Below are 16,478 nucleotides of genomic sequence, written 5' to 3' on the forward strand. Positions count from 1 at the left end.
CATGCTTGACATCTGCCCTCCAGTGTGCTGTTTACAGGGAGGTGTTAACTGGGCTACAACACCTCCCAAGAAAAGAGGGTCGGGGGGAAACCTCCTGGCTGCTGGGTATGCTGCTGACCACCTTGCTGTGTAGAAGCCTGGTGAGCCAGCCCGGAACCAGGAAGCAAAACTTTTCTCCTGCAGTGTCTCTCCTGTGCCCTCTACTGGTAAAGCTTAACTACTGAGCACTTGAAATATAACCAGTGCAACTAAGAAACTGAATTTTATTTTTATTTCATTTTAATTAAATTTAAGTAGCCATATATGGCTAGCATGACCACCCATATTGGATAGCACAGTTTACAGAATGGTATGTTCATAAGGAAAAAAGTTTTAAAGAAGACAGATAATTTGGAGGTGACTTTAAGAGCAAATTCCCATTCAGGGTTGGCCTGTATACATGAGAGCACCCTATTTCCCCAAAATATCTTAATTTGATATTTTCAAATTTTTTTTCATACCACTGATGTAATTACTAAAATTTGACTGAGATCCCTTTTTCCTTTTAAAGTGTCTTTTTAAAATGCTTTTCCCCCAGTGATGTCTGTTTCTGTAACTTTACGTACCCGCCTAGTCTCAGTTGACTTTAGTAAGCATTTTTTGAGCACATACTGTGTCCCGAGCTCTGTACTATGTGCCGGGCCTACAAAGATTAATAAGGCAGAATTGCTGTCATTAGCAGTTTAGTCTAGTTGGGATTAAGGGAGAGGAAGATGAGAGTAAGGGGGAACTTTTAAATGTTCACTTTTTTTTAAACTTCTGTATGCAATTTGATACTGATTAGGAATATTCTTTTTAAAAACTTGCCTCACCTTTTAAAAGACATTTTTCGTAAAGTAGAGAGAGAGTTTTGCCTCTCTGTCTTTGCTGGATTATTATTTCACACCCTCCCATAAGTGGAATACAGCCTCAGAATTCTTCTCACAGCGTACAGGATACTGCGCAGCCAGCCCCTCTGGATCATTCAGAGCGGCTCTGTGAGGCGAAGCCTGCTTGCTGTTTGTGACCTGTAGATGGTACCTAGAGTATCCTTCCCCGACTTTTTATCTATGGAAACTGTCTCTCCTTTATGTCGTTTATCAAGTCCAGTCATCCTCTCACAGAGATTTTGAAGTGATAGGAGTGATTTCTTACTGCTCTGTGCTCATGCGTTCATTCAACAGATGTTTATTGGTTGCCTCACATATGCCAGGTTGTGTTGCACGGTGAGGGGCGAAGTGAGGCATGGCCCTTGTGGACTGAGACGGTTAAGAGCCCACATGCCCCCTCAGTCTCTCTCTCCCATTTTGGTGGTGACTTGTTAACATAGTGGAACTTGAAGATAGCAGCAGCCTAGATCTGTAAATCACCTTAAGGAGAACTAACTTCCTCAAGCTGAGTATCTGCTAGAAATAAACGTTTATTGTGTTAAACCATTGAGATTGGAATGTTCGTTATCAATGCCCAGCCTAGCTAGCCTAATACAGGTATGTTTTCAGTCTTTTACTGCTATGATGGTGCTGCTATGAGTGTTCTTATAATTTCCACATGTGCAATAGTTTCTTGGATTTATATCCAGGAGCAAAGTTGCTGAGTTGCAGAACATACAGACAACCAACTTTACAAACTAATACCAAATTGTCTTCTGAAGTAGTTTCACCAGTTTATACTCCTGCTAGCGGTGTAGGAGAATTCTCTTTGCTCTTCTTCCTTGCTAACACTTGATTTTGCTCAGCCTTTGTAATTCTTGCTAATCTAAAAGGTGTAAAATGGTCTCTGATAATGGTCTTAATTTACATTTGCACAATTTCTAATGAGGGTTGGGCATGTTCTCATGTATTTATTCACTGTCATCTTCTATGAAATGCCTGTTCATGTCATTTGCTCATTATTTATTGAGTTATTTGTCTTTCTTTATAGGAACATATGGTGCGTTATGAAACACATTTAGCTTTTTTTTTTTTTGAGGAAGATTAGCCCTCAGCTAACATCCACTGCCTATCGTCCTCTTTTTGCTGAGGAAGATTGGCCCTGAGCTAACATCCGTGCCCATCTTCCTCTATATGTGGGACACCTGCCACAGCGTGGCTTGATAAGTGGTGCATAGGACCATGCCTGAAATCCTAACCTGCAAACCCCCAGCCACTGAAGCAGACCGCGTGAACTTAACTGCTATGCCACCAGGCTGGCCCCACATTTCTCTTTTTATTATAGAAAATGCCAAGTTCATTCAGAAGTAGAAGAGTCTAGTGAACACTGATGTGACTATCACTCAGCTTTAAAATTTTTTTCTTTTAAATTTTTAATTGTGGTAAAATATACATAGCCAGCCCTAGTGGCCTAGTGCCTAACACCCAGTGCTCTCACCACTGAGGCCCCGGGTTCGTTTCCCAGTCAGAGAACCACACCTCCTGTATGTCAATTGTCTTACCTTGGCCACTGCGTGTTGCCGTGATGCTGAAAGCTACACCACTGGTTTTGAATTATTAGCAGGATCATCCATGGTGGATAGGCTTCAGCGGAGCTTCCAGACTAAGACAGACTAGGAAGAAGGAAGGACCTGACCACCCACTTCCAAAGAAATTGGCCGTGAAAACCCTATGAATAGCAGCAGGGCGTTGTCTGATATAGCGCCTTTAGGGGAGAGGATGGTGCAAAAAGGCCGGGCAGGGTTCTGCTCTGCTGTGCACAGGGTCACTGAGAGTCGGAATCCACTCAGTGGCACTAACAACAAGAAGTGACTGAGAAAGAAATTAAAGCTGTTATTTTTTCAATTTATGTGTATTGCTTTTTCAAATAGTTAGTAAATTTTTAGGACATGAATACTAATGAAGTTGTTTGGATCTAACTACTAAATAAATGAAACTGTTAGGAATTTCTTTTGGCCTAGAGGCACTGTGAATTAATTACTGAGAATATCAAGGACACCATGAAAAGAGAAGGTTTGGGAACTTCTGTCCTAGGAGCTTCATTTTTTTAATGATGTTATAAATGGTATCTTTTTCCCTTCCCATTTCATTTTCTGTTGAGTGTATGAAAATGTAATTGAATTTTGTATATTCTTCTTTATCCTGCAAATTTGTTAAATTCCTTTATCCTAATAATTTATCGTAGTTTTGTTTTCATTTTGTAGAGTCTTATCATTTGGAATTAATGACACATTTCTTCTGGTATAGCAAAACATTGGAGAAAAAAGAATAAATGATAATAATAAATTCAGATAATTTTTCAAAGCACTTTTCACATCCTGCTGTCTCCCATCCCCACTCCCTGTGAGATTAGCAATTTGGGTATTATTCCAATTTATAGGTGGTTGGATCAAGGGACTAAAAAAGATAAGTGATTTGGCTTTCAGTATACAACTTGATTAGTAGTAGTAGTTTATTTGCCTAAACTGGCCAACACTCTTTATTTGAAAAGCACGTGTTAAGTTTCTATGATATATATAAAACTTTGCTGTATGCTGTTGGGGAATAAAAAGAAATGTAAAATTAGTGCCTTCTCAGAAGGAGTAGAGTTCAGTAGAGGAAATATCATATATCATAATAGGCAATAATATAGGCAGTGTCGTAATCTGGTTAATGAGTATTTGCTGAATGTTTAATCCATATAATAATGTGGAAAGTTCTCATTGTAGATATCTTAAATACCTAAAGATATAAGAAGAAAATGCAAATTTTCAACCACTGCCAACTTATATTTAATTCTGTTCAGTATTTTGGTCTTTGTTTAGTTTAATTGTAAAGCTAAATAGGGTTCATGTGTTGTCTACAAAGTGAAAAATACAAGGATATTTTTAGTGGCAGTGGATTGTTAGATTGGGTCTCTGTGGTGTATCTCATTTATTACAAGCAGTATTACTCATTCTACTTTTGCTGGTGTTTTTATGTAATTTACAAAATTCCAAAATCAAATAACAAAGCAAGATAGATTCAGAGAAGTCTAACTTTGAACTCAGTCCCCTCCATTTTGTTCCCTTCCTTCCCTAAAGTAACTGTTAAAAAATTATGGTTCATCCTTCTCTTTAAAAAAAAAATAAGAGAGTGTGTGTGTGTATTGATACACCTTTTTCCCCCTTAGGTAAATGATAGCAAACCATACATATATTTTTCCTCCATCTTGCATTTTCATTAGTACTGTTAACCTGAAGAAAATAAAACAGCCAGTTATTTTACCAGCAAAATGGGCTTATTTGGGAACAAATAGAGCAAAGAATTGCAATTCAGGACAAGCAAGCTATAGCAAAAGCCATAGGCAAGTCCCACCAGCAAAGGAGAAGAACCTTGTTTAATAGAGAAAAAGGGGGAAGTTGGGAGGGGTTGTTTTGAATGAAAGTCCATTGGTGGAAAGCGAGAGTGACAGTTTCTCATTGGCTGAGTTGCTCAGGTAGTTGATTTCTTGTAGGAGATGTAATGTACATTTTTTCCTGTTGGAGCCTGTGATTAATGATTCTTTCCTGTTGAGGATTTTTTTGGGGGTCTGTAATTGACAGTTCTTCCTGTAATTGACATTGAGTGGTATTGCCTGAGACCTCCGCCTTTTGGGCTGCCAATTCCGTTTTAATGAGGTTTTCCTTTATTAATTTTCTCAGTAGTATATCCTGAGATCACTCCATTGCAGTATCTAGAGTGATTTCCTCATTCATTTTTACAACTTCTTAATACTGTAGTGTGTGGTATACCATAGTTAGTTCAACCAGTCCCCTATTTATGGAAGCATTTGAGATGCTTCCAGTCTTTTGCTCTTACAGATAACACTACAGTAACAGCCTAGAATATATGTCTATTTGTATTTTTACCAGTGTGTCTTTGAGATAGATTCCTACAAGTGGGATATCTGGGTCTGTACTTTTAAACACTACGTTATACAACTTTCCTATGAAATAAAAATCTTAGATTATTTAACCTCTCCTCTTTTCAGGGAGAAAATCAATATAATGCCCTAACTCAGTTCTCTAAATCAATTTCAAGGGGAAAATCAATATAATGGGAATAAAAAAGACATAAAAGGAAAACTATAAAAAAATATATATTTCCATTTGTAAATACAGTTGGCCCTCCATATCTGTGGATTCCGCATCTGTGGATTCAACCAACTGGGTATGGAAAGACCTATGATGCTTGCAGCTGTACTGAACCTGTACAGACTTTTTTTTCTTCTTGTTATTCCCTAAACAATACATTGTAAGAACTATTTACATAGCATTTACATCGCATAAAGGACTTGAGCATCCTCTGATTTTGGTATCCATGGGGTCCTGGAACCAATCCTTGTAGATACCGAGGGACAACTCTAAAAGTCAGTATGAAGTGATTATAGGTCTATATCTATACATATACTTGGCCGCAGTGCAGTCTCATGCAGGTGTACTGCCATTGACGACTCAACCAGCATGAGCACATTTTATTCAGTGACATGATATTCCAAATAGTGAATGAACTTCTTGTTGAAACCAAGCTGAACGAAGTACAAAGTACTCTTGGTTTCATAGTGGTTGCACACCTGGAAAATTCAGTGTGTGTTAAAACTGTAAAAAATATCTTTTATATGTAAAAGAGAGCTATGCTGTAGTTTCAGATAATTGTGTATATATATTTTTAGTTATAAATCAGTGCATGGTGGAATATTCAACGGTTGTGAGGACTTGCTTTCACATTGCAGAATATTGGTGTGGTATCTGTGACCTCTGCTCACTAATTACCAGTAGAACCCTCTGTTAGTGTTTATTTGTGCTTTCTCTCTTTGTTTCTGGATTATTTGCCAGAGGTATTTTACTAGTTTTGTCTAAGACCCAAGTTTTACTTTTATTGATCTTCTCTATTGTATAGTAGTCTTCTATTCAGCAATTTTTGCTTTTATCTTAATATTTTCTTCTTGCTTTCTTTGGGTTTATTTTGCTGTTTGTTTTTACTTTTGCTTTTTAGCTTGGATGCTTAGATAAATTTTTAGTTCGTTTTTAAAGTAAAAATTCAGAACTGTAAGTGTCCGTAAGTACTTTAATCACATCCTGCAAGGTTTTTTTATTGTGGTAAAATATACATAACATAAAATTTACCATTTTAACCATTTTTAGGTGTACAATTCATTGACATTATGTACATTCACAATGTTGAGCAACCATTACTACTATCCATTTCCAAACCCCTAAATTTTTTTTTTGAGGAAGATTGGCCCTGAGCCAAATCCATGCCCACCTTTCTCTACTTTATACATAGGACGCCTGCCAGAGCATGGCTTGACAAGTGGTGCGTGGGTCTGCACCCGGGATCCGAACCGGCGAACCCCAGGCCACCAAAGCAGAATGTGCAAACCTAACTGCTGCACCACTGGTCTGGCCCCTCCCAAGCTTTTTCATCATTCCAAACAGAAACTCTGTACTCACTAAACAGTAACTCCCCATTTCTCCCTCCCCCCAGACCCCCATGACCTCTATTCTACTTTCTGTCTCTATGAATTTGACCTGTCTAGATACCTCATATAAGTGAAGTTATATAGCATTTATCCTTTTGTGTCTGGCTTATTTTACTTGATGTCTTCAAAGTTCATCCTTGTTAGAGCCCCTATCAAATTTCATTTCTTTTTTTTTTTTTTTTTTTTTAAGATTTTATTTTTTCCTTTTTCTCCCCAAAGCCCCCCGGCACATAGTTGTGTATTCTTCGTTGTGGGTTCTTCTAGTTGTGGCATGTGGGACGCTGCCTCAGCGTGGTCTGATGAGCAGTGCCATGTCCGCGCCCAGGATTCGAACTAACGAAACACTGGGCCGCCTGCTGCGGAGCGCGCGAACTTAACCACTCGGCCACAGGGCCAGCCCCTCAAATTTCATTTCTTTTTAAAGATAAATAATACCCTACGGTATGAATACTACTACATTTTGTTTATCCAGTCCTGCAAGTTTGGATACATAGTTTTTTCATTCTCATTCAATTCTAAGTGTTTTCTAATTTCCATTGTAATATCTTAACCATAAATTGTTTAGAAGTGTTTTAAATTCCCAAACCTATGGAGTTTTTTCCTAGTTTATCTTTTTGGTAGTGATTTCCAACTTAATTGATTTTAGTTGAGTATAGAGTAATTCCAATCTTTTGAAAATATTCTGTCTCAAAATGTTTTTATTCTGACCTCATTCTTGAATGATAGTTTTGTGAAGCTGTAATTTATGTTTGCAGCTTTTTCTCTCAGTACACTGAGGAGATTCCGCGTCTTCTTGCTTTCATTGTTGGTATCAAGAAGTAAGCTGAAAGTCCCAACTACCACAACTGTGAAGTTTGCCCTTTTTTCTCCTTTGGCCAATTTTAAGAATTCTTTCATCTTTGATCTTAATTTCACTATGATGTGTCTTCATTTTGTTGTGCATAGATTGCTTTTTATCCTGCTTTTGATTCATTAAATTTCTTCAACTTAAGGATTTGTGTCCTTCATCAGTTCTAGAAATTTCTCAGCTACTAGTTTATCCAGTGAACCATTCCCTCATTTGTTCCATCATCTCCTTCTGGAACTCCAAATAAGTGTATCTTAGATCATCCGACTTACTCATCTTACTTTTCTTCTATAGTTTCTGTCTTTGTCTCTCTGTGCGCCTTCTAGGTACTTTCTTCAGATACATCTCATGGTTCACTAATTATCTCTTCCGCTGAGTCTACAGTGCTTTTTTACTTCAATTGTTGAGTTTTAATTTTCAAGTATTGTATTTTTTTTATACTGAAAGTTCTGTATGGTTGTTTTTCATATTTGCCTTTTTGTTTGTTTTTATTTGCAAGCTTCTTGTTCATATTCTGTCAGATCATTCCACATCTGTTTCACTAGTCTGTTTTAACTAGATAGTTCTCAATCAGTGGTGCGTTGTTTGTTTTCTGAATCTTCACTATGAGGTGTTCCTTTTCCTTAGAATTTTATCTTTGGGTATTATTTGAGACTTGTGTTGAAGTTTTTTTCTCCGAGGGAGGCGTTGTATTTATATTTTATTCTCCCATTCACCAGGAAGTGCTGCCAACATGACCACATTCAATTAAACCTGCTTGGAATTTTCTGGGACCTCATAGGTGGAATGAATTCAGATCATAAATATGCATTTTGTTGTTAGGATTTCTCAGAAATTTTTTCCCCCTTCTTGTTATCACTGGACTCAAATACTTAAGATTTTCTTGTTCCCTCTACCCACAGGAATTTATTCCTTATTTACTCTTGTATAGACTGTAGCTTTTAGGTCCTAGCCTTATGTGGGAGGAACTCATATTAGATTTTTTCATTTTGGCAGACTCTGGGTTTTATCACCTGTCCCTGTGACATCCATCAAAGTGGAAGTTTGAGGTTTCCAGAGGGTAGTTAAAAATCCCTCGAGAATAACTGGATTAGGAAATTGCTTACTCTCTTGTTCCTGGTTTCACTTTGCTTTGGGCTCTGTGGAAACATCCCTTTCATCTTAACTAGCTTTTCCATGCATTTTTAAAGATTTGAAATGTTGTTCAGTCCTTTATTTACTTGAGTTTAAAGCAAAGTTTCTTTTCATTTTCTGTCTTTAGTCTTTACCAGTGCCTCTATTGTGTTTTCTACATCTCTTCCTCTTTCATTTCTGGCTTTGCCACTGATGGGCCTGATGTTACGGCTGTTGTCGCCAAATGAAGACACTCCTTTCCTTCTAATTTGTGAACTTTCTTTTCATGTTGTGTGTTGTCCACTTAAGGTATTTGGGATATTTTCATTGAGACTTTTGCTCTCAAAGGCATTTGAGGCTTTTTTGGAGGGAAAGGAGGAAGAAAGCCCAGTGGCACTGGGGCTCTTGTAGCTGATTGAGAGGTTGTTAGAAGTCTTACCAAATAATGTTGTATTGTACATTCATAAGGTACTGAAAAATTAAGGTTCATTTGTTACTTACATGAAATTTGAGTAAAAATAGAGAGCAAAATTGTGCTGTTTAAATCATCATGCTTTTCAATAGTATATGGTTTGTACCTGAAGTACCATAGTTGATCTGAGTAGATTATAATAAATTCAGTGATTTCTACTAGTTAGACTGACTGGTTCCAGATACCACTCCTTTTTTCATTTCTGTTGTATATTTAGCCTCCCCTAGTCTCCTTCAGTAGACAATTGAGGAATTGTTTGTCTTTGAGTCGTGTCACAATTAAACAATGGGCCTGTTAGAAGAGTACAGTGTGTTTTGGGCATGCTTTTTGTTTTGCCTACTTGTTTTTCACTGAAAAATAGCAAAAAGTGAACAGATTTGGAAAGAGGCATTACTTATTTTCTTTTTTTACAAAACATTTTTGAAAATGGTGGAGAAAAATATTGGTAAATCAGTATTTTATCATGAGTTGTTTTTACATTCTTTATTGTTTCTGGCTAAAATATAAGATGTAAAGAAACTTATCACATCCTCTTTTGGCACTTTTTAGGCATTTGACACCATCACTAGAAGCAGGGGAAAAAATGCAATGGTTTATGGAAAGGGATCGAAGACTAAAGCCATGAATCAGCTGTTAGCGGAAAAATATAAATCTTTCCAAAGATATTTTTGTTAATACAGAGTAGTATATGTTGTCTAGTGAGATGCTGTTTGATAAGAGAAGTAATAAATTCAGGAAGAATAATATTTCATCTGGGGACAAAGTGTAGTACCATAAATCAGTAAACATTATTGTCTAATACATGCAAGAATTTGTGTTAAACGTTAAAGGAGATAGTAAAATGGTATAATAAAAATAGCTGTAGTGTAATCCCTGCCTTTGACGTCTTGGGCAGGAAAGACACCTAAAATAATAATTAATGATGCACAGTTGTGATTCATTGCCAAAGAAAGGTCCAGTATATTAACATAATTTTTAAAAAAGATCATGAGGTTAAGAGTTGTTAGTAAACTTGAATTCTGGTCTTAGTTCTCTTAGTAATTAGATTTGTGTGACTTTCTGCAAACCGCTTACTTTTTGTTGAGTCAGTTCCTTCACCTATAAAATAAGGAAGATGGACCAGATGAATTCTAATCTAACTTTTTAATACTCTCTGACTTTATTTTCCTATGTAACTTGCATTCAGAGGATGTAAAGGGTCATTTTGAGCAGGGGTAGTCAGGAATGGCCTTACATAGGAAGAAATTTTTACTGAGCATTGAAACTTGGTTGGATAGAGAAAAGTGAAGAAAATTTCAGAATAGAGAAATATATACACAAAGATGGTTTAAGCTAGGAAAGTCTTTGGTCTATTTGGGGAACATGAAGCCTAGGATTTATGTGGTACATCCAGATGAGATCAGACTGATTCATAAGTGGCCCTAAATGCCAGCGTTTAGTCCTCAGCCTTTTGGTTATCAGTAGCTGCTGAGGAAAGTATAGCCAGTGATAGCATGTGTTATTTTTAGTCATCTTTATGTGTTTAACCAATTCTAACTTCGTTCTCCAAACAAAAACTGTATGCGTAGAAACTCTCTAGGAAGCTGGTTAGAGCTGCTTTTGTCCTCTTCCTCTAAACAGCAGCTGAAGGCAGAGAGGGTAGTTAGAGAAATTGGCGGTAGTCATCAGACTTGTATCAAGGGTCATGCTTATGTTTACAAAGATCTAATCACTTATGAGGCATATTACTTAGAATTGTTGCTATCATTTTTGTCATCTTGAGTAATTTCATTACGGACATCTGTGACTCATGTTTAATATTAAATTTGGGTTTTGTTTAGGCATGTGTCACCTACAAGGTGCATCATGTTAACTGGGATTTCCTTGAGACATAGCTAATTCAACTTTATAATGTACAATCACCAAAAAGAAAGTTCTGAAACAGATAAATAATGTATTAGCTCCTCCTTAGTTCTACTGGACTCAATTTGTGCAGAAAATAAAAAAGTTACTGCTCAGTATATTAAAATAGAGCAGTAAAGAAGTTTTTTTGTATAACCACAGTATAAGGAAAGGCTGTGTTCTGCAAGTTGCCACGTAATATTGTTTGCTTAGAATTTGGTGTTGTTTTTCATATAAATGGCAGTTAGTCTCTTTGGCTAACCCACGAAAGCCTACTGATCTTTCTGATTTTTGTTATGGAAAACAATATAGTAAACACCATTGCACATGTATAGATTTTCAGCCATGTTAAAGATTCGATTAGGTTTTTGTGCTCTAGCTTGGAAATCTAGCCATTGATTACTTTTTCCTATTTTAAAAATGTGTTCTGTAGAGAAATATGAAATAAATATGGGTCTTCTGCCTCCAAAATAAAAGAAAGAATTGAGGATATTAGGGTAAAGTGTAGAGCTGAGGTACACTTAGAGCAGCAATTCTCAAAGTATGGTCTGTGGTACCCTTGCAGTCCATGAGGTCAAAACCTGTTTTCATAATAATACTAAGACATTCTTTGCATTTTACACTATTGACATTTGCGTTGATGGTGGAAAAGCAGTGGTGGTGAAACTGCGTGCACTTTAACACAAATCAAGGCAGTAGCCGTGTGCTTGTAGTTTTTTTAAAAACCAGTTTCACCTAGGAATGTACTTGATGAGACTTTATAGCATACATAAAATTATTAATCTTATTATATCTCTACTTCTGAGTTCACTTTTAAAGTATTTTATATAGCAAAATGGGAAGTACTCATAAGAAACTTGGGAAGTGTAAATGGTTGCCTTGCAGAAAACCATTTATGTGATTGAGCTAAACTAGCCCCCTTTTCAGGGAACAGCGTATTAATTAGAAAGAACAATTGACACACAAACTCTGGTTTTTCTTTAAACTTAGGTTTTTGGCAGACATTTTTCTCAGAAATGAATGAAGTGACAGAATTGTTGCTGTTGGTAAAATTTGTTTCAAGTGAAAATTAGAATTTTAGAAAACTTGTGTCTACTCTTGAATTTGACAATTTCCCAATACTGAGATTTTTCTAATGACATCAGTGGTGATATTAATGAATGTGATTTTATTTTTATTGTACAATGAAATGTGTCAACGTTTGGAATATCTTTATAATTCAGTGAACCAAATAGTCAATTCATGATGTTACAAAATTCATGCATGAGTAAAAGATTTATTCGATCAATGCGTTTAATGTAACAGAGTACAAAAAATGTATTGCTGTGGTTTCAGATTCCACAACTAACTTTTAGGAAGGTTAAGTGTGGTGTAATATCAAAGAATAATAACACTTATCTGAAAGCTATTAAAATACTCCCTTATCCAGCTACATATCTGTGGAAGACCCAGATTTTCTTTATATACTTCAACCAAAACATAATGCAATAGATTGAATGCAGAAGCAGATATGAGAATCCAGCTGTCTTCTACTAAGCCAGACATTTAAAAGATTTGCAGAAATGTGAAATAATGTCACTCTTCTCACTAAATTTATTTTATTTTAGAAAGTACTTTTTAAAAAAATATTTATATTAACAGGTAATGGGTTTATTATTGCTTTTTTAATGAAATGAATTTTTAAATAACTTGTTTAAATTTCTTATATAGTAAATATAGATAGATATGATCCATATAAACAAAACTTATTTGGGATCCTCGATAATTTTTAAGAGTATAAAGTGGTCTTGAGGCCAAAATGTTTTGAGAACTATTACTTTGAAGAAACTAAGTGGCTTTTAACACGTATGTGCTAGGAACAGATGTTGATAAAAGCCATGCATGACCTCGCTTAAACAAGTCCCTATATGCTGGTCTTTCCCAGTAGATTATGAACTCTTAGAGAAGAACTACGTCCTCTTTTATTTTCTCCAACTTCTAGCATAGAAATCTGATAAATAATAATCTTGATGATAGTAGCACAGCATTAAATCTTTATTAGCTCATTTAATCTTTATTCTCTGAGGTAAATATTATTAATTCCTTTTTTTAAATTGAGATATAATTCACATAGCTGAAATTTACCATCTTAAAGTGTACAGTTCACTGGTTTTAGTATATTCACAAAGTTGCACAACCATTGCTATTGTCTAATTCCAGAACATTTTCTTTTCCTCAAAGGAATTCCATACCCATGAGCAGTCACATCCCATTCCCCTCACCCTCTAGCAGCCACTGATCTATTTTCTGGCTCTATGGATTTGCCTATTCTGGACATTCCATATAAATGGAATCATACTATATGTGATCTTTCTGTGTCTGGTATGCACATATGTATTTATTTTTTTATATTTTTATTTTTTTGGTGAGGAAGATTGGCCCTGAGCTAACATCCATTGCCAATCTTCCTCTCTTTGCTTGAGGAAGATTGTCTCTGAGCTAACAGCTGTGCCAGTCTTCCTCTGCTTTGTATGTGGGATGCCACCACAGCATGGCTTGATGAACGGGGGTGTAGGTCTGTGTCTGAGATCCAAACCTGCAGACCCCAGGCCACCAAAGCAGAGCTTGTGAACTTAACCATCACCCCACTGGGTGGGCTCCTGTATCTGGCTTTTGCTTGCTTTCTTTTTGTGAGGAAGATTGGCCCTGAGCTAACACCTGTGCAATCTTCCTCTATTTATGTGGGATGCCACCACAACATGGCCTGATGAGCAGTGCTAGGTCCATGCCCAGGATCTCAACCTGCAAACCCCGGGCCAGCGAAGCGGAGCACGCAAACTTAACCACTACGCCACTGGGCCAGCCCCTGGCTTTTTTCACTTATGTTTTCAAGGTTCATCCATTGTTATAGCACATATTAGTACTTCACTCCTTTTTGTGGCCAAATAATATTCTGTTGTATGGATATGTGACGTTTTGTCTATCTGTTCATCTATTGATGGATATTTTAGTTTTTTCCATGTTTTGGCTATTATGTATAACACTGCTGTGGATATTTATATGCAAGTTTTTGTGTGGACATATGTTTTCAGTTCTCTTCTGATGTACAGGGAGTGGAACATCTGGTAGGTAATTAACTTTTTAAGGAGCTTATTAATACCTTTTTAAATAGAGTTTATTTTGTAATAATTTTAGATTTACAGAGAAGTTGCAAAGATAGTAGAATTCCTGTATAGCTATCGCCCATTTTCCCCAAGTGTTGACATTACGTAAGCCGTAAAATGTATGTGAAAGCAAAGAATCCAGCGTTGGTATGTTACTATTTTCTAGTTGATATGTTACTAAATTCTAGATTTTATTTCAGTTTCACCAGTTTTTCCACAAATGCCCTTTTTCTTTTCCAAGATGCCACATTGTCCTGTCTCCTTAGACTCCTCTGCTCTGTGACAACTTCTCAGTCTTCATTTCTTATGTCCTTGACAGTTTTGAGGAGTACCAGTCAGGAATTTTGTAGAATGTCCCTCATTCTACATTGGGTTTGTCTGGTGTTGTTCCATGATTAGACTAGGGTTATGGGTTTGGGGGAAGAATACCACAGAAGTGAAATGTGTTTTTCACCACTTTAGATCAGAGGTGAGTGATGTCAACATGATATCGCTGGCAATGTTAACCTCGATCACTTGGTTAATGCAGTGTTTGCCAGCTTTTTCCACCATGAAGTTATTTTTCCCTTTTCATATTCTGTTCTTTAGAAATGAGTCACTAAGTCCAGCCTATACTCAAGTGGGGAGGGACGTTAAGCTCTAACTCCTAGAAGGAGATGTATCTACGTATTTTATTTGGAGTTCTTTTGTAAGGAAGATTTGTGCCACCCCATTTTATTTGTTTCAACATGAATTATGTATATTTATTTTATACTTTGGATTATAATCTAATACTACTTGATTAGTTTTGTTACTCAAATCGTTCCAGGATTGGCTTTTGGAAACTCTTTCCTGTGTGCCTTTGATATGCCCTTGTCCTTGTTAAGTACTTCTTACCTCTGACACTATAAGATGCTCTGGGCTCATTTTGTATTTTCCCTCTCCCGGGCCTAGAACCGGCCGTTTCTCCAAGGAGCCCTGAGGCACAGTTAAGTATTTGCCCAAGGTCACACATGTAAGTAAAGGGGGGAACCAGGATTCCAGTCAAAGCAATCTGATTCCACAGCCCATGCTCTTAACCACGATGCTAGACAATGTGCTGCTGAAGGTACACTGGCAATTTCTAGTCGTGGTCCATCTATGAGCCATCCTTAAGGATAGAATTTGTAGTCAGTTTACACTAAATAATTATTGTGCCCTGACTGTTTCATATTCATTTTTTTCTTTCACCACCATTGTGATAGTTATAATCAAGTTAAAAATTAGCCACAGTTAACCAGTGTCAATATTTTGGTGCATTTCCTTATATAAATGCATGCAAATATATTTTGAAATGTTATTACCTTATCCTGATTTTTTAGTTTAATATACATTAATATTGTAGTATTCACAGTGTAACCAAAATCTGAATGTGTCATTTCTGTTATAGCTGGTGATTAAGATGAAAGTGAGCTGCTCTACGGTTCATCTGTTTTGTCTTAATATTATGGTCACGTAAGAGATAAACATCTGTCTTGATTTATCAATTCATCAAATAATCCTCAAATTATTGTTACTAAGCCTTATCTTTCTTCAATTTGTAGCAATAGATAGGTCTCCTCTGGTAATGCACACCTGACAGCCCACACTTAAGAACAGCCAGTTGCATCCTGCTTACATCTCACCCCGAAACAAAACAAAGCCCACATGATATGAACAGCTGTCAACCTTATCACCTTAGATCCCATCCCTGTTTCTTCCTTTGACCACCAGTAGTTTAATTTCACTTCAGGTGGTCTTTTTCACACACAGATACAGATCTTTCTTTACTCCCTTTTCCCAGCCCTTCTCTAACCTCTAACTAGTTACCCCCCAGAAATGTTTATTTTCCCCTTTTACCTTCTCTTATTCTTCCGCTTTTGTAGGCTGAAAGATAACTGTCATTATGGCAGGTAAAATATACAGTAGTGCTAGGGACATAATCCTAGCAAGGAAAACAAAAGCTATAGAATGTGGAATGAAATTAAGTATAATAATCTCTTCATCTCTCAGTTCTTCTCAAGTTATACCTGCTTTTCTTCAGGTACTAGCATTCACACTAAATAAAAGATGAAATAAATTTATTTTTAATTTTATCTAAATACAGTTGGCATTCTTTTCATTGTATACATACAAAGTTTGTTCACTTACATGCGTTAAATAACTTTACAGTCAAGTCAAGATCTAATTACCAATCAAAACCTTGTTTAGCAGGGAAATGTGTTATTTCCTAACATATATATTTTTGTATCAGGACTCACCTGTAAGTTAGGCATTCCCTCCCCTTTACTGCTGATTTTAAATGTGTGTAATCCACTTTTTTTTAAAGACATATAGTGTATATGTATAAGTATATGTAAACAAGATTGAAGTTTCCACTGAAGTAGCCATGTGGATAAGCGGGATTACTTGACTGCCTGGATGGGGCCTCACAGCGTGACAGAACATGGGGATTTAGCCATATTCTGTTTTTCAGCCAAACTCTGGATTTACTTTTGTCACTGTTCCCAGATGGATCAAGTTCTGTGTGACTGTCTGCAAAACTCGCAAGGGACTAACGTGTAATTAGAATGTCAAATTTTCAGAGACCAAATAT

General features: G+C 36.5%; 1 protein-coding gene across 6 annotated transcripts in view; it reads left to right on the forward strand.

Annotated features, from left to right (window-relative positions):
• PAK2 (p21 (RAC1) activated kinase 2) overlaps positions 1–16,478 on the forward strand; it is an 80,960-nt gene that overhangs the window by 18,430 nt on the left and 46,052 nt on the right. The gene's annotated exons all lie outside the window — the stretch shown is intronic.

This window comes from Equus asinus, chromosome 5, assembly GCF_041296235.1.
Source record: "Equus asinus isolate D_3611 breed Donkey chromosome 5, EquAss-T2T_v2, whole genome shotgun sequence".
Lineage (NCBI taxonomy): Eukaryota > Metazoa > Chordata > Mammalia > Perissodactyla > Equidae > Equus > Equus asinus.